This window comes from Theobroma cacao, chromosome 1 (assembly GCF_053813885.1).
Source record: "Theobroma cacao isolate CCN51 chromosome 1, ASM5381388v1, whole genome shotgun sequence".
Lineage (NCBI taxonomy): Eukaryota > Viridiplantae > Streptophyta > Magnoliopsida > Malvales > Malvaceae > Theobroma > Theobroma cacao.
Window position 1 is genome coordinate 29,405,104 of NC_142639.1, and position 24,583 is coordinate 29,429,686.

Below are 24,583 nucleotides of genomic sequence, written 5' to 3' on the forward strand. Positions count from 1 at the left end.
GAGAGAGAGAAAGAGGGATTTTCCATGATAGCTTGAGTATTCTTGAGAAGGAATTCAACTACAAATCCACCAAGGTGAGTAATGAATTAGGATTGATTTTAGGTTGTTGATAATGGCTAGTAATTGGAGTTGTGTTATTATTGAGATTTGTTTATTTATTTCTAGTGATACTAGAGTAGAGAAAATAGATAGCTAATCAAAAGGCAATTGGAAACGAGTTAGGAATAACTAGAAGAACTTGATTTAGGAAAGAGCTTTTGGAATTATATTAATGCCAATTTGGGTTGGTGGTGATATTGTGTGTGTATAGGTTCCAACAAGGCCTCACATGTCCATTTGGAGCATTAGTTGAGGCTAGAGTCAAGCAAAAGAATCAACAAGACCAGTGAGTGAACTTGCATCAAAGTGTTTTTTGGGAAATACATATCACGACCCAAATTTCGGGCCATGACCGGAGCATGGGCCCAATGGACATAGTCCACTAAGCCCAAGCAAGCCTATTAATCTGACATGTTCATCATTCCATCATAAACTACTAAGTCACATTTCCTACATCTCAAATTAAGTGTACATTGCCTACAACATGTTTTTTAATAATTTACATCAAGTTTGTCTATACATCTCAAAAAGAAGACTCGATTTCCAATGGAGGGACTTGGACGAATGTACAGCTACTGAATGCCGAGACACCTACCAAAAGATGGATACAAGTCTACAAAGACACCTCATCCTAATTACCGGCTGCCTCGTGATCTGAAAACATGAAGTTGAAAACAGTGAGTATAAACCCAGTGAGTGAACAAGGAAGAGAACAAGTAACAACAATGGAGAATTTAAAATTTATGATGTACTTGTTTCAAAACAATGCAATTTAGTTCCATTCATATTAAAAACCCCTCATCAAGCCCTTAAAAGATTAATCATTTGAAAATCATGAACCCATACATAACGAACCATTTGAAGAGTAAAAGCTTCAATGATACGCAAACAAGTCAAATACGACAATGAATCTTCCCTGCAGCGAGAATGAATTTGCGTTGCAGCGTCGTTGGGATTTAGTTATTAGCCGAACGAGGGTTTCTCAACTGGCCGAGGGTTTCTCACTAAACCTCCTCATTTTAAACTTAACTCATTTAGTCCTTAATGTTGAAAGTCCATGCTCCTTTATGGTAGCAAAGTAGTGAAAAAAAGGGTAGCAATTGGACAAGATAGAAGACAAAAACAGAAGGTTTTTAGCTGCAGCGAGATTGAATCTCGTCGTAGTGAAATTGTAACCAAAAAATAGAAGCCTTCTCGTTGTAGCGAAATTCAGCTTATGAAACAGAGAGTTTCTTGCTACAACGAGATTCCTTTTCGCTACAGCGCGAAGCAACAGTGACCATCTCGCTGCAGCGAGAACCAGTTCTGGTGAAGGGTCTCAAACTCGAGAGTTTCTCGCTACAGCGAGAATCATTCTCACTGCAGCGGGATACAGGGCACCAAATGAAAATTTCCCTTTCTCCCAAAGAAAACCACCTTGCTTGAAATGTTCAAAACCAATAAGAAATACATAACAACTTCCCAAAGTTTAACATACAGAATTTCACATACATTACATCCATATACATAACTCATAAATTTCTTATAACACACATGTTTACATATGTATACATATACATATACCCATCACCATCATGCACACCATTCCATCATCATCATCACCAGCTCATGCGCACTCCCTACTCGTACATAACCGAGTCATCCTAGGCTTATGCGCACTCCCTACTCGCACATAGCTGAGTCAATGTCATTGCACAACAATATATTCATATATATATATCAACACAATTTGGTAGTGCATGAATCAATAATAGTCACATGTCACAACATAAACTATTTCTCAAGAGCTTGTTCCCAAGGCACTCATTTTTAAGAAAAGTTGTATAAAATCATTCAAACACTTTGCACAAAATAGTTACATTCCAAAAATAGTTTTGATAAGCAATCCACTCACCGATTTATTGTTGAGCCTTTAGCTGACTCTATTTCCTTTAATGATCCAATTGGAATGATGGGACTTCATTAGAACCTAGGTTCACATTAGCATAAGCAATAGGTCAATTCACACACTATGAACCCTAAAAGCTATCTCTTAGCTAGCTTTCAATTGCCACATTAAATGGCTATCTATGTTCACTATCTTAATCACTAAAAAGTAATGAACATACTCAACAATAAAACAGCTCATACTCTCAATTACTAGCCATTATTCACAGCTAAAAACCAAGCTTAATTCATCACTTACCCTAAGGCTCCTTTGTAGTTGAATTCTCTTCCAATAGCTTCCATACAAATGGGGTAATTCTCTCTCTCTCTCTCTCTCTCTAGAACGCCCAACTAGTGAGAGAAAGTATGGAAATAAGATTTTTCAAGGGTTTTAAGGAGAGAGAGTGGAAGAATTCAAGGGTTCTAATCAGAAGGGCTCAAAGGTATGAAAACTAGAGCTAGAGAGAGAAAATCATGCAAGTAAATGGAGTAAACAAATACCATTTAAAATATCTAAAGCCGAGTAAATGGAGACAGATAAAATAATTTAACATACTGTAATTCATCATCTTTCAACCCATTTCAATCAAATAAAATCAATTCATATAATCGAGTAATCAACATGACTTATGAATTTCTTAAAACTTTGGCTCATGCCAAAATCATTTTTATACCCAATTATCAGGGATGCCTTGATTGAGGGCTATCCCAACCGAGTCCGCCAAGGCTGGTAAAAAGTTATGTACGCATAAATCATGTTTTTATTTTGCCAACACAGTCGTTCCTTGGTGTTGGCTGAGTTCACCCTCACGTGGTGGTTTGGCGTGAAGTGAACTCTAAAGTGTTAACCTCAGGAGTTATCGATCCGTGCCTCTCATACTGAGGTATGAATATGAACAAGTTCCGTGCCCCTCTAATAGGATGGTCCACAGAACCAGCCCACTACAACAAGCTAAACCCACCATACAATAAAATTTACAATAGCATGACATGGCAATTATTTTATTTTACAGCTTCTCAAGGCAAATTAACAGTTCATACATTTTCAACACAAATACCAATTCAGCCATTCATACAAATATTATCATAAGCCATTCAATTCAAACCATGATTTATAACACAACAATTAGTCTCCAATTACTCTATTTTCAAACCATCATTCAATTTTAAAACAATTTTATGAAATCATTTCATTAAATCACATTTTGTTTATAAAATCAAAAAATTAATCATTTAATTCGTTTACCATAAAATTCACAAAATTGAATAAAGCATACTTTAAATAATTAAGATGATAGTAAGGTTACTCACTATTTTGGGAGTCGAATTCTAAGTACTTCGATTCTTGATTCCTCGGGTACTATCTCTTTACTTTTGCCAGAATGCTCACCACCTAGACATAATGCACAATAAGCCATTTACTACATTGTGCTAAATTATTATAAAACCAATTCAGGCTTTATACTAATGTATGAAATGGGATGCAAATTGTTCGGATTACTGTCTAAACACGGTATTCTACACAAATTCATTTGGGTCCCTAATTAAATCGGCATTGGCCTAATTCGATCTATCACTCGATTAATTGGCCAATATGTCCAATTCAACTCTAATTAACTCCATTTTTCTCCCAATACTCCAAATCATTAAACACAATTTAAATAACTTGAAATATGGCAAAATCATCCTCACATTTTCCCTTAGAAAATTCAGCCATGGTGGGTGCATCAACACTATAATTTTTCCTACTTCATTCTTACACCATAAATCACTAATTCCTAATCAAATCACTTGAAATAAAATCAAAATCATCCTCAATATTCCACATGGAGAATTCGACCAATGATGCGTGATGGGAGAACATGAATTTTTCTTACTTGATTTTCATGCTACACATCACTAACTAACTAAAAACACTAAAATATCTTAAAATCTAACTAAATCAAGCATCAAAACTTCTCTCTAAATGTTCAGCCAACAAGATACCCATCATGAAATCATGTGATTCAACCATGGAAAATGCAAAAAAATGAATGGGAAAGGTAGATCACAAGTCAAAATCAAGAAATTTTACCTTTGATTGCTTGATTACTTGAATTTTCACACTTTACCCTTGAATTTTTTGACCTAGGGTTTGTGTTCTTCTTTTCTTCCGTTATTCTTCCTTTGGTATGCCATAATGAAGAGAAATGGGCTGATTTTGTGCTAATTTATAAGGAAAATAATGAATCGATGAGATTTTGACACATGTCACCATTCCATTAGTCCATGTGTCATACTTAGCCATTAAGCAATCTCTCCACCACTTAAATTTCCTCAATTATCCATGATAATATGGGTAAAATTCATGTGCTGGACAAGTGTTGGATGGTGTAAAATTACAATTTTGCCTCTAGGCGACAAAATGATAATTTTACCCCTATGCTCGAAAAAATGCCAAAATTAAAATTTTTCACTTCTCAAACTCAAATTATGTTCTAAATAGTCAATATTGATCAAAACCTTCTTCCAACATTTCAATTTTTAACCTCGGGTAACAAAATGACCATTTTGCCCCTAGGTCATGAAAATTCTAATTTGACTCCAAATCGGTCCTCGAACTCCAAATCACCATTTTAAGTCATTCTGGGGTTTTAAAATTCTCAATTTCATCTTAAAATCTCTATTTGGACTAGTTCGAGGCTTAATTCAACTTAATTGTACCATTTGGTACATTGCCATCCTTTAACGATTTTCAAGGTATCCAAGTAAGCAAACATGCATTCTTATGTAAGAATGGCATAATAAATATATTGTAGAGCTGGGCTTGTTAGCACTACCCCCCTTAGAATAAAATTTTGACAACAAAATTTCATTTACTGAACTCAAAGAAAATGTGAGGGTATTATTTTCTCATCTAATCCTCGACTTCTTATGTCCTCCCCTTTATAGGGAATTTCAATTTGTTCACCTCATTTACCTCTAATTCAACTCGAGTACTTCTTTTAGGTCTATTATTATTCTTTAAAATCAGATCAATAGTAACCTTCACATTCATGATCTCTTATATCGAAACACCAAGCATGCTTCTATTAATATCATTAAACTTGAACCATAACTCCATCTCAATCATACCAATTTTGATCCCATTTTATACTTATTTAGGTATACCAATCACTATCTTATTACTTCATTCCATATCAAATTTCTCGATTTTCATTCATTCATCCTATCCTCATACACTATTGTGTAGTTTACGGCATCATTAACATGCCATACTCATTCCTGTACATATCCTTAGTGTTAGGGAAGATTAATGGCTTCAATTATTTCCACATACTTCATGTTTACCTTGCATTTAAGAAATTTCAATCTTCTTAATCCTATTAATCCATCTCATATGGCTTAATCGCACTATAGATTACATTTCCTTAACTATTTCCCCAAAATTCCTTAGGTCATCATAAATTGACTTTTGATAAGATTCTTGATCGTAACATTACCTATACAACTCATCAAATATATTGAGTTCAAATCTCGAACCACTAAAACCATTCTTCATTTTAGTTGGGTACATCACTAACTCCACACATACGTATACATGCACATTCGAATGTCCATATTCCTCATTATGTATACGGGTCTCTGTTTTCAAATGCCTTCAGACTAATTTCTCTTTGTTCAATCCCATCCATAACCAAGATTCAATAGAATAGTCTTCGTAATTCATACAAATTCTCATCATGCCTGTGCATAGGTCCACATCATTACATACTTATACTCTCTTCTTATCATTTCCAATTATATGCTTAAGTTTCCTTGTACTAATATCATTGCATCACAATGTCATCTCCATTGAATTATAATCTATTATGCGTGTATGCTTTACAATCCCATTGATACTTCAAAAATTTTCTTAACTTGATCATTGCATCTTATGCAATACCACAATTCCTAAGAGTCATCCTTATTACTCGATTAACTTTCATTCCTCTTACATATATTTTATTCTTATTGCATTCCGATACTGATTTGTCACTTAAGACTCAAACTCATTTGAATCATGTATGCCTCAAGCATTTTCAAATTCCAATTTCCATAATATATAGGAAATTTTCTGTCAAGCCCGACTCTACAATATGTTTATTATGCCATTCTTACATAAGAATGCATGTTTGTTTACTTGGGTACCTTGGAAATCGTTAAAGGACGGTATTGTACCAAATGATACAATTAAGTTGAATTAAGCCTCGAACTAGTCTGAATAGAGATTTTAAGATGAAATTGAGAATTTTAAAACCCCAGAATGACTTAAAATGGTGATTCAGAGTTCGAGGACCGATTTAGAGTCAAATTAGAATTTTCATGATCTAAGGGCAAAATGGTCATTTTGCCATCCAAGGTTAAAATTGGAATGTTTGAAGAAGTTTTTGATCAAGATTGACTATTTAGAACATAATTTGAGTTTGAGAAGTGAAAAATTTTAATTTCGGCATATTTTTAGAGCATAGGGGTAAAATAGTCATTTTGTCGCCCAAGAGCAAAATTGTAATTTTACACCACCCAACACTTGTCTAGCAAATGGATTTTACCCAATATTATCATGGATAATTGAGAAAATTTAAGTGGTGGAGAGAGATTACTTAATGGCTAAGTATGACACATGGACCAATGGAATGGTGACATGTGTCAAAATCTCATCCATTCATTATTTTCCTTTTAAATTAAAACAAAATCAGTCCATTTTTCATTCATATGGCTGGCCAAAGAAGAACAAAGGAAAAAAAGAAAGAACAAGAACCCTAGGGTGAAAATTCAAGAGAAAAATTGGTGGATTTCAAGTAATCAAGCAATCAAAGGTAAAATTTCTTGATTTTGACTTGGGATCTACCTTTCCCATGCATTATTTTGCATTTTCCATGGTTGAATCACAAGATATCATGAAGAATTCATGGCTAGCCGAATGGGTATGGAGAGAGAATGATGTTGGATTGATTTGATTTCAAGTTATGTTAGTGTTTTTAGTTAGTTTACCATGTCTAAAAGCAAAACAACAAGAAAAGAATTCATTTTCCCCACCACCCATCAATGGTCGAACCTACCTTGTATTAAGTGAGGATGAATTTGATTTTTATTTTAAGAGAATTGGTTAGAAAATGATGAATTATGGTGTGGAAGAGAAATAGGAAAAATCACGATGTTAATGCACCATTACTGACCAAAAATTCTAAGAAGAAAAGCGAAGATGGTTTTGCCAAATTTTAGGTTATTTGACTTGTGTTTGGTGAATTAAGGTATTGGAAAAGAAATGGAGCAATTTGGAGTTAAATTGGATGCGTTGGCCAATTAATCGGGTGATAAGACAAATTAGGCCAATATCGGGTTTAGATGGTTACCCGTGCATTTTGCATTCCATATCATGCATTAGTAGTCTAAATTAGTTTAATTTCAATTTAGTACCAATGTAGTAAGTTTCTCAATTTTGTACTATGTCAAAGTGGTGAGTTGTCCGATAAAGGCAAGGAAATTGCATCTAAGGACCAGTAGTCAGAGTACTTCAAAAATCTGCACTGTAGACATTGTGAGTAACCTTACTATCGTTTTAATTATCTAAAGTGATTTTTATCCGATTTTGTGATTTTATGGAAAATGAGTTAAATGGTAAATCTTTGTGTTTTGTAATTAAAATGTGATTTAATGAAATGATTTTATAACCTTGTCTTGAAATGAAATGAAGGTTTGAAAATAGAGTAATTGGAGACTGTTTTCATGTGTTGTAAATTCATGATTTGAATTGAATGGCTTATGACAATATTTGCATGAATGGCTGAATTGGTATTTGTGTTGAAATATATGAACTGTGTATTTAGCCTTGAAAGGCTGTGAATTACAATAATTGCCATATCATGTTGTTGGAATTTTATTGATTGGTGGGATAATTATTAGCTTACTGTAGTGGGTGGGTTTTCGTGGACCAGCCTATTAGAGTGGCACGGTAAACTCAGTTATATTCTTACCTCAGTATGAGAGGCACAGGTGGATAACTCCTGAGGTTAACACTTTAGAGTTCACTTCACGTCAAACCATCACGTGTGGGTGAATTCAGTCAACGCCAAGGAACGGTTGTGTTTTCAAAATAAAAACATGATTTATGCGTACATGACTTTTTAACAGCCTTGGCGGACTCGGTTGGGATAACCTTCGATTAAGGTATCCCTAATAACTGGGTAAGAGAATGATTTTGGCACGAGCCAAAGTCTTAAGATACTCATAAGCCATGTTGATTACTCGATTTATATGAATTGATTTTATTTGGTTGAAACAAGTTGAAAAGTGATGAATTACAGTATGTTAACTATTTTATCTGTCTCCATTTACTCAGCTTTAGATATTTTAGATGGTATTTGTTTACTCACTAGGATTTTATAATCTCACCACCTTCCTTTCCACCTATTTCAGGCTCAGGATAGTCGGTAGATAGTTCACTTTGTTGAGGGCTACAATTGGACTTGCATCCTCAAAAACTATAGGTTTACTGCTTTTAATACTTTTGGTCGTTCGTGGACCCATGTGTCACTGTAAATTAAATTTTATACTCTAGCTTACTGTATTATGATATATATAAATTTATTTTGCTTTTACATTGTAAAAATTATTTATGCAGTGTTCTAAAAATATTGTTTTATGAGAAGATTGAATATTTTATTCAATATTTTTATTATATTCACATAGTTATAATTTCACTTTAAATGAATGTTTTAGACATCTAAACTTATTTTTTATTATGAATTATGTGTTTTATACTCGTATACTATATTTTTAGCTGGTTTTGGAATTTTTGGAAAAAATGACCAAAATACCTCTGTGTAGTTGAAATTTCTCTTTGACTGTTTTTGAACTGAAATTGGTTCATATCACTTTAAAACATGATTTTAGTAACTAATACTCACAGGGGAAGCGAGAAAATTGATGTTAAGCCTTGCGAGGTTTCGATTGGCATTCCGGGTAATGAATGTCTATCAGGACATCGCGGTGATTGTCACGGGCTCGATGAGAGTTTCGGGTTGTGACAGTTTCATTATTTGACTTCATTATCAAGGTCAACTTCTATCATCCTTCGTTTCACTCTTTCATACAAACATAACATCATTCTCCCTTAATCAATTTACAAATTGCACTTGAAATTGCAAAACTTGAAACTAGATTCTCCTTAAGTACTTTTCAATATTAATACTAATATCACTCTCAACTTACAACTTCCTTTTTATAACCACATAACTTAGTGCTTGCTTTCACGAGATCCATGGCAGAACTTCTCTTGAATATTTCCTTAGGGATATCTATCTTAAACTTATGTCTCACAACAGGTGATCACTTAACCCAAGACTTAGCCGTTTGGCTCCTTAACAAGTTTCAAAGTCACGCATCTTATGCTCATCATGTATAACTTATAATTCTTTCTCAAAGGCGTTTAAACATTCTTGAAACACTTAATCACTTATTTGCTCTTTCGTACTCCAAGTATATCATTTCCATAAAGGCATGCCCAACTACTCATGCTTCAATTTATCTCCAAGGGTTTCTAACATGTCACCTAGTTTACTTATGTTGTTACTAATCCTTTCCTTTCAACAAGGTCAAGACAAGATCAGTATATTCTCATAATAATATTCTATATAAACTCATTTGCTATATCATTATTGAAATCTTTATTTACATTTTCCTTACTTGGTATTGACATCTTTTATCAATATCTCATACATTCATCTAACTTTTCCCTTGCTTCTGTTTTAGTCTTTCACAAGACTTAATCTCTTGTCTTCTTTATTTCTTAAGATTTGACTTCAGTCATCATATTGTTCATTTTAGCACTCCCCCAATGCACTTAAGACTCCTAATAGTGAAACTCAACATCAAAACCAATAACCCTTTTCCAACTCGTGAGTCCAATCTTTATGCCGCTCACAATTTGCTCATGCTTTCTAGCCAATAAGGGTTCTTAACACAACAGCGTTTGTTAGTCAGTACTGTGGCATTGCAACTACTAGAAATTTCCTCATTAAAGTTATTTGTCTGCATTCAAAGTCACTACATCAATCATCCTCAACCATTGGGTTTCCCTTCTAGGCATATATCATGAGTTCCATAAGTATAGGTACCTTCTTTTTACTTGTCATACGCACTAAGCCAAGTTTATACTTTCAACTCATGTCATCTTTTGACTTTCATCATCCTTCATAAAATCCCACCTCAAAACATCCTTTCCATACGGTGTAATAAATTCATAACACATATACCACCTTACACATAAGTTGCTTACTGTCTACAGCTTTCCTCAAATCTATTGTCATCCCTATCTAATTATCTTCCTTGTCTTGTACTCCAATAATTTTATTGACTTTCGAAATAATTAACTACGAAAATAGCTCAGCTTCCTCTTCACTTTATTCTCGCAATCCTTACTAAATCAAAATTTCATATTTCCCATATTCCATAATTTAACTTCATTGGGCTATATTTGTGCCTAATTATTACCTCATAGTGTCATGGCATCACTGAGTAATCCCCTTCATGCTTAAATTACAATCATCAACTTAATCACGTTATCCATTTTGAATGTCATTTATAACCTTATTGCTTCCTCCTATAACCTTTCTCAATAATTATATTACCAATTTATCACTGTCATACTAAAAGATTCCCATATACATCTAGTCATTTAAACAGCTATTTTATAATCCATTCTAGTCATACACTATAAAAGCCAATTTATTAACTTCTTTGTACAAATAACTATTATCTCATTTACACTACATCTACCTAGAGTTAAAGTACTACAAAATCTTACGAAAATATTACATGTCATTGGGATCATCATCTTAATCTGATCTTATCAGAAGATTCTACTCCAAGTCCTTCTTAAGATCTTCTTCCGAGTTCTTCTCCTCTTGAGATTTTCTCCTTTGTTCCTCAATCCAGGCTTGTTGTATTCTCCTACATTCCTTATAACTCACCGATGCAGCATTTCTTCCATAACCGGGAGGAAAATGTCGTACAACGTTCACCTTCCTAAGGGGATAATTTGTAACAGTTACTTTCTCCTTATTCTTTTCTTGTTGTTCCTTTACATTTATTCCACAGCCTGGAGGATAGTGTCTAACAACTGACACCCCCTTCCTAGGATGAATACCTCCTTCGGCTATCCTTAATTTACCCCTTTCTTTAGCATATTCCTTAAATTCTCTAAAAAAGGAATCTCTCATGCTTACATTAATATTATTACTATCTGCACTTTCTGGACTACTCGGTTCGAGTTGCCATCGGCTCCTAGCAGTATAATCTAGCGATCCCTCGCTAATACTATAAAAGGTGTTAGGACTACCGTCTCTCTTAGACATGGTGTGTGTGTCACCAACGCACCTCAAAATCTATACGCAACCAAGTAGTAATTACTTAATCATTCATGCATCACAAGAGTAGGTAGGTTTCTATATGTAGATGCATGCGTTCTACGCAACCTAACCTAACTTGACTTAACTTAACTTGGGCCACAGTGACACTGTAAATTTTAAAACAATTTTAAACCCAAAAACTCTATGCTCTGATCTTTAAAACCAAAAACTCTGATACAAACTTAATTGTCATGACCCGGAACTCCCTTCGAGCCCGTGACAATCGTCGCGGTGTCCCGATAGACACTCATTACCCGGAATGCCAATCGGAACCCCGCAAAACTTTAATATCAGTTTCTCATTTCTCTTGTGAGTAACCGCTACCAAATATCACGTTTTAAAAGATTTTAAACTATTTACAACTTAAAACAATAAAAAAATAATTTTCGTCTCACAGGGGTATTTTAGTCATTTTTCCTTGAAAAATTCAAAATTAGCTAATAATGTAGTATATGGGTGCAAAACACATGTTTCATAATCAAAAAAAAATTGGATGTCTAAAACATTCGTTTAAAATGAAATTATGACTATTAGAATAAAATAAAAATATTAAATAAAATATTCAATTTTCTTATAAAATAATATTTTTAGAACATTGCATAAATAATTTTTACAGCGTAAAAGCAAAATAAATTCATATATATTGTAATATAGTAAGCCAAAGTATTTAATTTAATTTACAGTAACAACTGGGCCCTTGAATAACCAAAAGTAAGAAAAATTGTAAACCTACAGTTTAGAAGATGCAAATCCAATTGTGGTCCTTGATGAAATCAGTTATCTATAGACTATCCTAAGCCTGAAATGGGTAGAAAGGAGGGTGGTGAGATTATATAATCCCAGTGAGTAAACAAATACCATCTAAAATATCTAAAACCAAGTAAATAAAGGTAGATAAAATAATTTAACATACTGTAATTCATCACCTTTCAACTCATTTCAATCAAATAAAATCAATTCATATAAATCGATTAATCAACATGGCTTATTAATTTCTTAAAACTTTGGCTCGTGCCAAAATCATTTTTATACCTAGTTATCAGGGATGCCTTGATCGAGGGCAATCCCAACCGAGTCTGCCAAGGCTGGTAAAAAGTTATGTACGCATAAATCATGTTTTTATTTTGAAAACACAGTTGTTCCTTGGCGTTGGCTGAGTTCACCCTCACGTGGTGGTTTGGTGTAAAGTGAACTCTAAAGTGTTAACCTCAGGAGTTATCTATCCGCACCTCTCATATTGGCATATGAATATGACTAGGTTCCGTGCCCTTCTAATAGGCTGGTTCTGTGTAACAAGCTAAACCCACCATACAATAAAATTTGCAATAGCATGACATGACAATTATTTTATTTTACAGCTTCTCAAGGTAAATTAACAGTTTATACATTTTCAACACAAATACCAATTCAACTATTCATGCAAATATTATCATAAGCCATTCAATTCAAACCATGATTTATAACACAACAATTAGTCTCCAATTACTCTATTTTCAAACCATCATTCAGTTTTAAAACAATTTTATGAAATCATTTCATTAAATCACATTTTGTTTATAAAATCGAAAAATTAATCATTTAATTCGTTTTCCATAAAATTCACCAAATCGAATAAAGCATACTTTAGATAATTAAGACGATAGTAAGGTTACTAACTATTTCGAGAGTTGAATTCCAAGTACTTCGATTCTTGATTCCTCGGGTACTATCTCTTTACTTTTGCCAGAATGCTCACCACCTAGACATAATGCACAATAAGCCATTTACTACATTGTGCTAAATTATTATAAAACCAATTCATGCTTTATACTAATGTATGAAATGGGATGCAAATTGTTTGAATTACCGTCTAAACACGGTATTCTACACAAATTCATTTGGGTCTCTAATTAAATCGATATTGGCCTAATTCTATCTATCACTCGATTAATTGGTCAATATGTCCAATTCAACTCCAATTAACTCCATTTTCTCCCAATACTCCAAATCATTAAACACAATTTAAATAACTTGAAATATGGCAAAATCATCCTCACATTTTCTCTTGGAAAATTCGGCCATGCTGGGTGCATCAACATTATAATTTTTTCTACTTGATTCTCACACCATAAATCACTAATTTCTAACCAAATCACTTGAAATAAAATCAAAATCATCCTCAATATTCCACATGGAGAATTCGGCCAATGATGGGTGATGGGAGAACATGAATTTTTCTTACTTGATTTTCATGCTACACATCACTAACTAACTAAAAACACTAAAATATCTTAAAATCTAACTAAATCAAGCATCAAAACTTCTCTCTAAATGTTCAGCCAGCAAGATACCCATCATGAAATCATGTGATTCAACCATAGAAAATGCAAAAGAATGCATGGGAAAGGTAGATCACAAGTCAAAATCAAGAAATTTTACCTTTGATTACTCAATTACTTGAATATTTCCACCTAAGGTTTGTGATCTTCTTTTCTTCCTTTTTTCTTCCTTTGGCCAGCCATAATGAAGAGAAATGAGCTGATTTTGTGCTAATTTATAAGGAAAATAATGAATGGATGAGATTTGACACATGTCACCATTCTATTGGTCCATGTGTCATACTTAGCCATTAGACAATCTCTCTCCACCACTTAAATTTTCTCAATTATCCATGATAATATTGGGTAAAATCCATGTGCCGGACAAGTTTTTGGTGGTGTAAAATTACAATTTTGCCCTTGGGCAGCAAAAATTACTATTTTACCCCTATGCTCGGAAAAATATCGGAATTAAAATTTTTCACTTCTCAAACTCAAATTATATTCTAAACTTCTCAAACTCAAATTATGTTCTAAATAGTTAATTGTGATCAAAAACTTGTTCCAACATTTCAATTTTTAACCTCGGGTGGTAAAATGACCATTTTACCCCTACTTCATGAAAATTCCAATTTAACTCCAAATCGATCCTCGAACTCCGAATCACCATTTTAAGTCATTCTGGGGTTTTAAAATTCTCAATTTCATCTTAAAATCTCTATTTGGATTAGTTCGAGGCTTAATTCAACTTAATTATACCATTTGGTACATTGCTGTCCTTTAACGATTTTCGACGTATCCAAGTAAGCAAACATGCATTCTTATGTAAGAATGGCATAATAAACATATTGTAGAGTTGGGCTTGACATTATGCATGGGAACAAGCCCTTGATAAAATGTTTTAATGTTGTGAAAATTTGAAATGTGTAAAAGAATGAATCCATGTGCTCATATATTATGTTGGTATGTATATATATGAATATATGTTGTGCATTGATGAATAATGTTGCATGATGATATTGAAGTATGCGAGTAGGGAGTGCACACATGATGATGATATTGCATTGAGTTGAGTGTGGCGGGATGATATGCATGATGATGTATGTATATACAAATATATATATATGCTATAGAAAGTTTATGAAAATAATTGTGATTGTGTTGTGTGTTGGCATTGTTAATTGCTCCCGAATTGCTTTTCATTTCAATAAGAAAATGGCTTTTGATGTAACAAGACCCATTTCAATTAAAATGCTCTAGTTCTCACTGCAGTGAGAAACTCTCGGGTTTTGGGGGTCACACTGGCCTAGTTCTCGCTACAGCGAGAAACTCTCAGGTTCTAGTGCAGTGCTTTCATTTTGAAAAAGCTTTTGACCACCTTTCCATCAGAACTGGAAAAGTGGTAAACATCAAAGTTGTAGCGCAACCTCTTAGCTTTCTAATGGTCCAAAAATCAGGTCAATTGGACTTCTGTAGTGGGAGATATGCTTGAGAAACCCAAACATATGCAAATTGAGACAGTTTCTCGCTGTAGCGAGAAACTTGCTGTCATGCTTGCTACCTTACTTGATTTTGACATATTTTTCACCCATTTAACTTCATGGATTGATCATGGGTTTTTGCAACACTATGAGGTTTTTAATCACAGTTTGAAATGAGGGATTTTTACTAAGAAATTAAATCAATTGCATTATTTTTGAAACAAGTGCATCATGATTTCCAAGTTCTCCTTATCGATTGCTTGTTCCCTTCTTATATTCACTCACTAAGTTTTATACTCACGTTTTTAGATTTAGAGGCAGTTGGGACCTAGATTGAGTTCTCCATGTATGCTCGCCTTCTTGGTAGGTACTATGGCATCTCAGTAGCTGTGCCTTCACCCACGGTCACTCCGCTAACGATCAAGAGTCTATTACCTGTGAACGCATTTATGCAATGTAATCCGCAAGGATCCATGTTATAAGTCAAATATGTATATTTGATTACTGATGCCACTATGAGTTGGCAAATGGGTGACATTATTTTGACATAATAAAATGGTGAGTATTGGGTCATTATAAAATGTTATTGAAATATTTTTAGTTGAGAATTACAATATGTGGTTTTAGAAATGATGGTTGGGATTAATGATCGGGATTGCTTAAATAGGCTTGCTTACGCTTAGTGGGCTATGCCCATTAGGCCCATGGGCCGGTCATAGCTCGAAATTTAGGCTGTGACAATAACTATCAAGGTAGTGAATATAGGTCAAGTAGATCCAACTACTCTAAATTGATTTGTATTTTTTTTTTTTGAATAGCATCAAATATATTATAGAAGCAAGATGCAAAGCATCATACAGAACTGTACATAACAATCAAAACCAAAGAGACAATCTAGCTAGAGAATAGACAAATTAGGAAGAAAGAAACCCAAAGTCAGAGCACAACTAGAAAAAACCAGAGAAATGAGAAAATACAAAAAGAACATCATAGAGACAAAGGAAACAGTAGCCAAAAGCATGGGAAAGAACCCAAAGCATCCACTAAAGACTTGAATAAGGTCATTAGATCGGCCAACACCAACTTTAGCAAGGCGATCAACCAACTTGTTTCCATCACAAGGTATTTTTCACTTCTCTCCACTTCTTCTTTCTTGATGATTTGTTTCCATTGTTAATTTACCTTTATCTTTCAAACTCATTTTAATAAATTCTTAATATTTAAATTCTTTTAAAGTGCTATTTACCCCTTCAAACCACCATAATAAATAGATATTTCAAACTACTTATTATTAAGATTGAAAATAAATTAATGCTATGTTTTTGGGAACATGAATTTGGGAGAATGACTTGTACTATTTGGTTTGTTACATAAATTCTGAGGGGTGATGGTAAATATTATTTAAAATGTCGTTAACATTCAATACACGTATATATTTGAGATGGTATAAGTAGATGGATTTCAAATTCTCTAATCATTACGATTTTTTAAATCCACTAGTAAATAAAGATTGAGAAAATCCAAGAAATTGAAAATAATCAAGAAAGTCATTTGCTTATATGAGTTTTAATCGTTACCTACATTAATTTGAAATCAAAATAACCCTTTTTTTGAAAAAAATATTAAACAAATGATAACTTTTTTCGTCACCAAATTCAGTTGAAGCTAATGGCAACTACTGGATGTAGTCAATTTTTCTAGAACAATATACAATTTGTACTAGCAACTTAACAAAAACATCCTCAGCTTGAGAATTAACCAGTATTTATGCAAGGAAATTAATTTGCATATGTTGATAGGATTATAGATAAAATATAATAAAACAAGTTTGATGAATAAATTATCATTTGTTTATCTTATTTTTCATGTTTTTTTTTTTATAATTGGGGGAGGAGGGATTCGAACCTTGCTGTTTAAGCAGTGTGATAATGCCCCAATCAATGAGTCAGATGCTCGAGTGCATCTTTTTTTTCATATATCTTTTACTAAGATGACTAAAACATTCACACCCAATTTCACATACCATAATATATCCTTTATATTTTAAAGAACACAAAGTCTTAGAGACTGGGGGAATAAAGAGATGAAAACATATAGTTATGCATAAAAAATAATATAAAGTAGTAATGATATGCTCTTTGATATTGTTTTATCTTTCTCCGTCCCAAAATTATGTTTATAATTGAACACATAAGTCCTATCTACCATTTAAGTATATATAGAGTCAATACTAATTTTGGTGTTACAAGTGAAGTAACACTAATCAATTAATGAAATTACATAATAATATTAAAAATATAAATTATGGATTGTTTAGTATTCTTCTTATAACATAAATTTAAAAGAAAATACCAACCCACGAGTGGGTGTGCCATATTCTAATATTATTAAACCAAATTCAGCCTAAGGGGACTCGGTTTCTCTTGAAACAAAAGTTGAGCCACCTAAGAAACACATACAACATCAATTCCGAACGTACAGAGAATTAATGCAAACCAAATTAAACCATAAAAAAGGTTTCAACCGATAAGATTCCAACTTCCAATGCTAAACAACTGAATTGAAAGGAATCGCCTCTGCTTCGATTCACCGGGACATCATTTACCATGGCCGATGGTAGAAAATTCAACAAAAAGAAAAAGGTTACTTGCTAATTGTTTTGTTTTGTTTTTTTTTTTTTTTCTTTTAAGAGGGGTGGGGAAGGGGAGATTTGCTTGAAAATGTTTTCATGGAAACAAGCAGAACTGGTACAAAAGCAGATAATTCTAAGAAAAATAGAAAGTACCTACGAAAAAGGGGGATGCTCGGTTCTCCAATCAGCGGTAAGAATTGGGAGAAGAGGATGGTCTATTTGAAACAGAACTATGCTCCTCCTCCCCATGAATTAGTGCCGGAATGCTAAACCTTGGCAATCCATCAGATGCAAATCGGCTCCCAAATATGGATGCTTCGTGAATTTCCTGTGTTTTATGATGGTCCGGGGAAGCAACCGGCAAATCATCGCAAGTGCGAATGGATTCTAAAAAACTGGACTGAAGGGGTCCCCTTTGAGAAAATGTTAAGCCTTGGCCTACCAATGCTTGTTGCTGTGCCAATGGCAGCGAGTTGAAGACAAAGTTGGCCCTTGTATTTTCTCCACTGGTGTTCGTACTCCAAGCTACCATTCGCTGAAAATTGGTCTCAAACCCTACTTGAGCTGGGCCCGCAAAAAGGGTCTGACCGGTTGAAGGCGTATGGCTTGTGCCTCCCTGAGAATGGCTGTGAATTAGACCTGGGTCTTGAAATGAGTGAAGAGATAGGCCGAGATCTTCGGTGGGGGTCCTAGTTTTTGAGATTAAATCAGGTGGGTAGCGTGGAAAATTGATTGAAGAAGCGGTGGTGCTTGTGGGAAAGAAAGATTTCAGGGTATCAGCAATGGCGTCGTTCCCAAGTTGTTGTGCACCGAAAGAAGAATCATTGTTTGGGTTCTCGTCGAACTGCCTAAGCTGATAATTGTAGCCAGACGATTCTGATTGCTCTGCTATAGCCATTTCACCAGAGCCAGCATTAGGCTCATCAGTTTCCACAGCAGTACAAGTGTTAGTATTTGGGTGCCATGGTGGTAGCTCAGCAAGCTTGTCGATAGCTGACTTGGCTTTCTTGATGAGCCAGTCTACTGCTTTGCTGGGTCTGTCGTAGCCCAGCCTGTCTTGAACATCATAGAATTGAATCGCGGTGTGGGCTGATAACCGGACCCTGCGATCCCTAGGACCTTTTACCGTATAGACCTTGCTATGGCGGTCTTTGCGCCCTGTGGATCGAATAATGTGGCCTCCTTGGACCTGAACTATTTCTCCTCCAACGCTCTTCATTCCCATTCTCTCTCTATACTTTGTATATTCTATGGTTTGGGGTAGGACTGTCTGATGGGTGGGATCTATGCCTTGTTCTTGAAGTTGTAAATTTTGGAGAAGCTGAAGCTATGCATGATGGGTATGTGTGCCTGGAATTTCTCTTGTTTCTTTCTTGTGGCGTGGAATGGGCAATTTGATGGATAAGGCTTAGTGGGCGGTGATGACGACTGCGTTCTTACTCTTAAGATTTTTGCTCTTCCGGAGTGTCAGAATTTGTTGCAATTTTCTTGTGGCACTCAAAATCTCTGCTTTTTAGCTTCTCTTCACTCTCGCTGTTCTTGTTGTTGCTCATCTGTAACTGCCACCATCCTGAAGGCTAATGTTAATTCCCCAATAACTGCCATTTCATTCAACAGATCCCATAACACAATACGACCACCAAATCCAAAAAAAAAAAAAAACACCCATTAAAATACGAACAGATCCAGAACCCAAATTTCTTAGCAATTTATGTTTTTAATCTACTCGCCTATCCTTAGTCTTAGAAAAATGACAAAAATGGTGGGTTATTCAATAGAGGCTCAAAACCTTGTAAGGAGAAAAAGAAATTGTGGAGTAACCAGTGTCCTGCTTCAGACGATAATCCTGGAAGCGCGGAAAAAAAGAAACAAGCAAGAATTGAATTGCAACTTCTGAAGACATCGGGAAACTCGCTTAACGGGTTTTTGGACTTACGCTAAAGGATTGAGGATTGAAGATGTCGGAAAGGAATCGAAACGTAAAGATGAGAGGAGAAACAATAAGTTGGTCCCTGAAAACTGTTTGATGTTTCTGCGAAGAATGGCAGAATTTGGTCAGAGAGGAGAGATGGAAGATCTTATGTTTTCTCAGCCTCACGCAACAAGCAAAGGCCAAAACTCTATCAAGTCAATCTCTTCAGAACCCGGTAAGTCTCTCTTATTTATGAACTTTTCTTAATCAGAATTGTTGGCGATGAGTTATGATTAGATAAAGTGGTGACACTAATGGCCACCCTTTCCACCCACTCTATTGATGGCTTTGATAGTGATATCTAAACCCTTTTCTCTGGTTCTTTTTTTTTTTTCCTAACCAAGTGCACTTTTATACTTGCAACTATTAAATATGTATGGTTACACCAAAAGCAAAGGACAAACATCCTCCCCCTTCACTTACTTTCTCAGAGCCTTTTTCAACACTTGCCAACCCCATCAGGCACGCGTCTAAGCAGTAATTGGATAAATAAACGAACGCACACCTGTAATCTACTTAATTTTCCACCCCTTTGAAAGAGAAGCCACTTTTGGCCAACGTAATATTAATCATGACAAGAAATTCAATTTATTCTTCTTCCAAACTCTCTTGTGGTACAGAACTTCTTTTTTCAATTTAGGTTTCATCTTTTGCTAATTGACTTTTGCTTTTGGCGACTACTATAATTTATACGCAAAAGAAAAAAAAATTAATAAATAGTCACATAATTGATTAAAAATAAACAAATAATTAAATGTAACACTAATTATATCATAACTAATCTATCTATATCTATATCTATATTTTTAATAGGTTTTGAATAATGAATATGGTCATTAATGACAACAACAATAATAAATTATTTGTTATCCTCATGATAATTACTAATTAGTACCATTTCCACATCATAAATTTGTTGGTCCCAAGCAAAGTAGTGTTGGAGCTGAATAACATTTAGTGTTTGTTTGGTCTGACTATTTTTTAGTTTATCATCTCTTAAAGTAGAAGTTAGGTTAAACAAAATTTTCAAAAGCTCTTAAAAACTTAAAAAAAGTAATTTTTTTACAAAAAAAAAAAAATTTAAAAAGAGTTTAAAGAAAAATTTCAAAGAACAGCCCCCTTTCCTCTTCTTTTAAAAACATGTCAACTTTTCAAGAAATACCTTTTTATCTCAATCGATCTCCCTCTCCTCTTTCTCCCACTGCCAATCATCATTCTCCAATGCAAATCGCGATCTCTCTTTACAAAAGATTACTAGGAACAAAAAAAGACCCAACAAAAAAATACCCAAACTTAATTTTTTTTTGTTCTTATAAAGATTAAGAGAAAAGAAGACCCAAAATTCAAAGTTGCATTTAAGTACTATTTAAATATTTTTTCTCTTTTTCATGAAAAGGATTTTAATGTCAAATACATTGTTTCCTCTTTTCTCTTCTTTCTTAGGGAATTGAAGTATCATAGTCTGATTGCTTACTAGATCAACAAAAATCTAATATTATTACTACTATATCAAGTTTTAGAGCTGTTCTATTTTTATATAGATTTCTTTGATTTTAACATCTAAAATTTTATATAAACTTAAGTAGACTTGTTTCGCTTTAGTTTATTAGGTAATTGAAGATGACACGAATACCCTTTTATGGTAATTTTAATCAAAATTAGAGTTTATATAATTTATTTTGTTAAATAGCTTACCAAACATTTTTAGCTTAATTTTAAAAGCTATTATTTTTCATAAGAGCTTTATAGCAGTTTTTAGGCAAAAAAAAACTAGGCCAAACAAGCTCTTAATAGAGGAATTATGAAAATTTCTAAATTAAAGAGAGAAAGAAATGGACAATGGACAATGCAAAGTAATTTATAATGATTTAGTCTTCCCTAACATGCTCGCACGTAAACGGTATGGGTATCACCATTAATTCCTACATGATCAAATTTTAACCAACCTTGGAGTTTATGTAATGTTAAGCAAGAATTGAAGTCATCACTTGATATTTATGTTAGAATCGAGAATCAAATACAAAGGTTTTAAGGGCACAAGTCTCATCATCACTAAAGAACTCAGTAAACATTCCAGTTTGTCCCAAAATATTTGTTGTTATATTTATTTAAACATATTACTCGAAAAAGCTCTTGAATTATTTAAAAAAAATTTAAATAAACTTTTACTCTTTTATTATTTTCAATTAAGCCTTTATACTTTTATTTTAGATCAAATAAGCCTATATGACTAATGATTGACTAATTGTTATTAATCAAAATGCCACTTATCATTTTATACTCATATGGCACTAACGTAACTTTATATGGAGGGTGAAAAATGCTACATGACCATGATATGTGCCACATTAGCATAATAGGTCATCATCAATTACGACTTATCTGCATGACATGTTATCATTAATTATAACATGTCAATATGTCATGTCAGCATCACATGACATAAAATGATAAGTGATATTTTGACTAAGTCAACTATTAGTCATAAATGCTCATTTTACTAAAAATAAAAATATAAAAGCTTACTTGGTTCAAAATAAAAGTGTAGGAGTTTGAGTGAATGCAATAAAAGAATAATGATTTATTTGAATAGTTTAGAGACTTTTTTAGATAATTTTAGATATTATGACTTTTATTTATCTTGTGCATAATTTTTGAACTAAACTTGTGCCTTGATAATTTGGGTCATTTTGGGCTTGATTGCATTTTCATTTTAAACCTATTTATCTTGGGCCTTAATTACACTCTTTTCAAAATTTGGCTTTTAAGACCCATTAAATTTTCTTCTTTGGAGTGGACTAAGCCCCACATTTTTTGTAAGGTCCATGGAGCCCAATGGGACCTTATTTTTTAGTTTAATTTTATTTTTTATGTGTTTATAAATTTCTTTTTTATATTATATGAAAATTAATTATAAAAAAAAAGAAAACAAGTTAAAAAAAAGGAAGTGGTGCATCTGTGGCTATTGGGTTTCGTGGATAGAACTCCTTACCATAGCCATCAGCAAACACCCTTGCCTTAGCCACTTGCACAAGAAACCATTCTTTCCTCATAAGAAGCCAAGCTTCTAGTAGTTCCTGCATCCCCAAAATTGTACTCAAACTACCATCCTTCTCACCAAGTCAACCTCAATCTTCTCTATCAATAAACCAAAATTGTTGTATTTTTCTTATGCAAGATCAAGCTAGGAAAATTTTAGATAAAAACTAGAAACTAGATGTAATCCACTCCCCTATTGTGAAACCTCAACTTTTAATTAAAGAATAGAATGGTAAATCTTTAAGTAAGCATGTAATTTCCTTTGTTTGAACTAATATTTTGAACTTTAACCTTTGAAAAATCATAAATTTTGAACTATTAAGTTAATTTGATAAGCAATAGGGAAAGATGAGTCAAAATATGCGTTTTCAAGTAAATTTTTATATTTTGGAAAAAAAGTATCGATAGTTATTACTTAGAAGGCTTTTAAAAAGGATTTTGATGAACAAGTATTAATACTTCATTGAAAGCTATCGTTACTTGAAAATCAGAACCAAAACTATTGATAGCTCGACAAAAAAATTTGATACTTGTCACTGTTTAAACAAAAATAAAAAGGGCCAAATAATTGTTTCACTTCAAAATTGACCTCTTTACGCATCTTTAAACCCTCAAATCCTCATTTTGCCTTTCTAAGCCATTTTCAATACCTTTCACTAAAAAACACCATTTTTAAAGGATTCAAGCTTGGTTTTGATTTTCTGGAACTACAAAGGTACGATTTTCAGCCTTCAAACTCTTTAAACCTTAGGTTTCAAGTTCTAATTTTCAATCTCTCTATAGTTTACATGTTTGTCTCCTTGGGTTTGGTCTTCCAAGTTGATTTTCTCTCTCTACTAGCTCACTAAGGTAAGAGAAAGGTAGATTTAATTGTTTAAGTGTTTAAGTTGATTTTCTGAAAGTTAGATTAAACCATATTAAGTTAGGGTTTATATTAGTTTAGCTTCAAGATACATGATTTATAGTTTATGTAGTTATTATGTTAATAGTTGAATGCTATAGGTATTGTTGAAAGTCCAAGAAGTTCATTGGAGTGAAGTGTTGATTGGTTTGTGTGCAGGTCGAGGTCTAGTTTTGAGGTGAGTACATATATTATTTTAAAGTATTTTAATATTTATAAACTAAGCTTCTCTATTTGACTCTTGCCTTACATTATTCCAATGCTATCTTTTATGAATGTAAACTTTTAAATCTAATTTAATGTTTTCGAACGAGGTTTTTCAAAACTATATGTGTATGTATATACCTATATTATTTACTACTTTTGAATAAGGAGGGACAAGGATTGTCGGATTTACCATGCAAGTGCCCATATCATTAACAAGTAATATAATAGAAAGTAGACGTTCATTCCCATGGAGAATTGCCCAAAACTTTTTGCTAAGTACTAAAATTAAAACAATTTAATCTTATCCAAACAACCAAATTTAAACTACTGAAAATTAAAAAAACTAAAACTAAAATTTAAAACTCAAAGTAAAAATAACTATTTAACTAGAGTCAATCAATCAAAAGTCTAGAACCACAATATCCACTCAACTTTTCATCCAAATCTCTTCTATTCCCTCTTTACTTACTAGATGGGCCTGACTTGTTAACCTACAATTCTAAGTTATTTATAAGTTTCTTCTGATGTTTTTATAAAAATATCTTCCTTAACCAATTTATTATATTCCTATGCAAATTGAAATCAAGAAAGATTCATT

The 24,583-nt window shown here is 33.4% G+C and overlaps 1 pseudogene across 1 annotated transcript; it reads right to left on the reverse strand.

The window, feature by feature from the left end:
* Window positions 1-17,571: 17,571 nt before the first annotated feature.
* Window positions 17,572-20,061, reverse strand: LOC18612978 (transcription factor TCP4 pseudogene; annotated as a pseudogene). The gene is made up of 3 exons (XR_016024157.1): window positions 19,803-20,061; window positions 19,656-19,712; window positions 17,572-19,464 (listed from the first exon to the last, which is right to left on the reverse strand). The product of XR_016024157.1 is annotated as a transcription factor TCP4 pseudogene (transcript).
* Window positions 20,062-24,583: the final 4,522 nt, after the last annotated feature.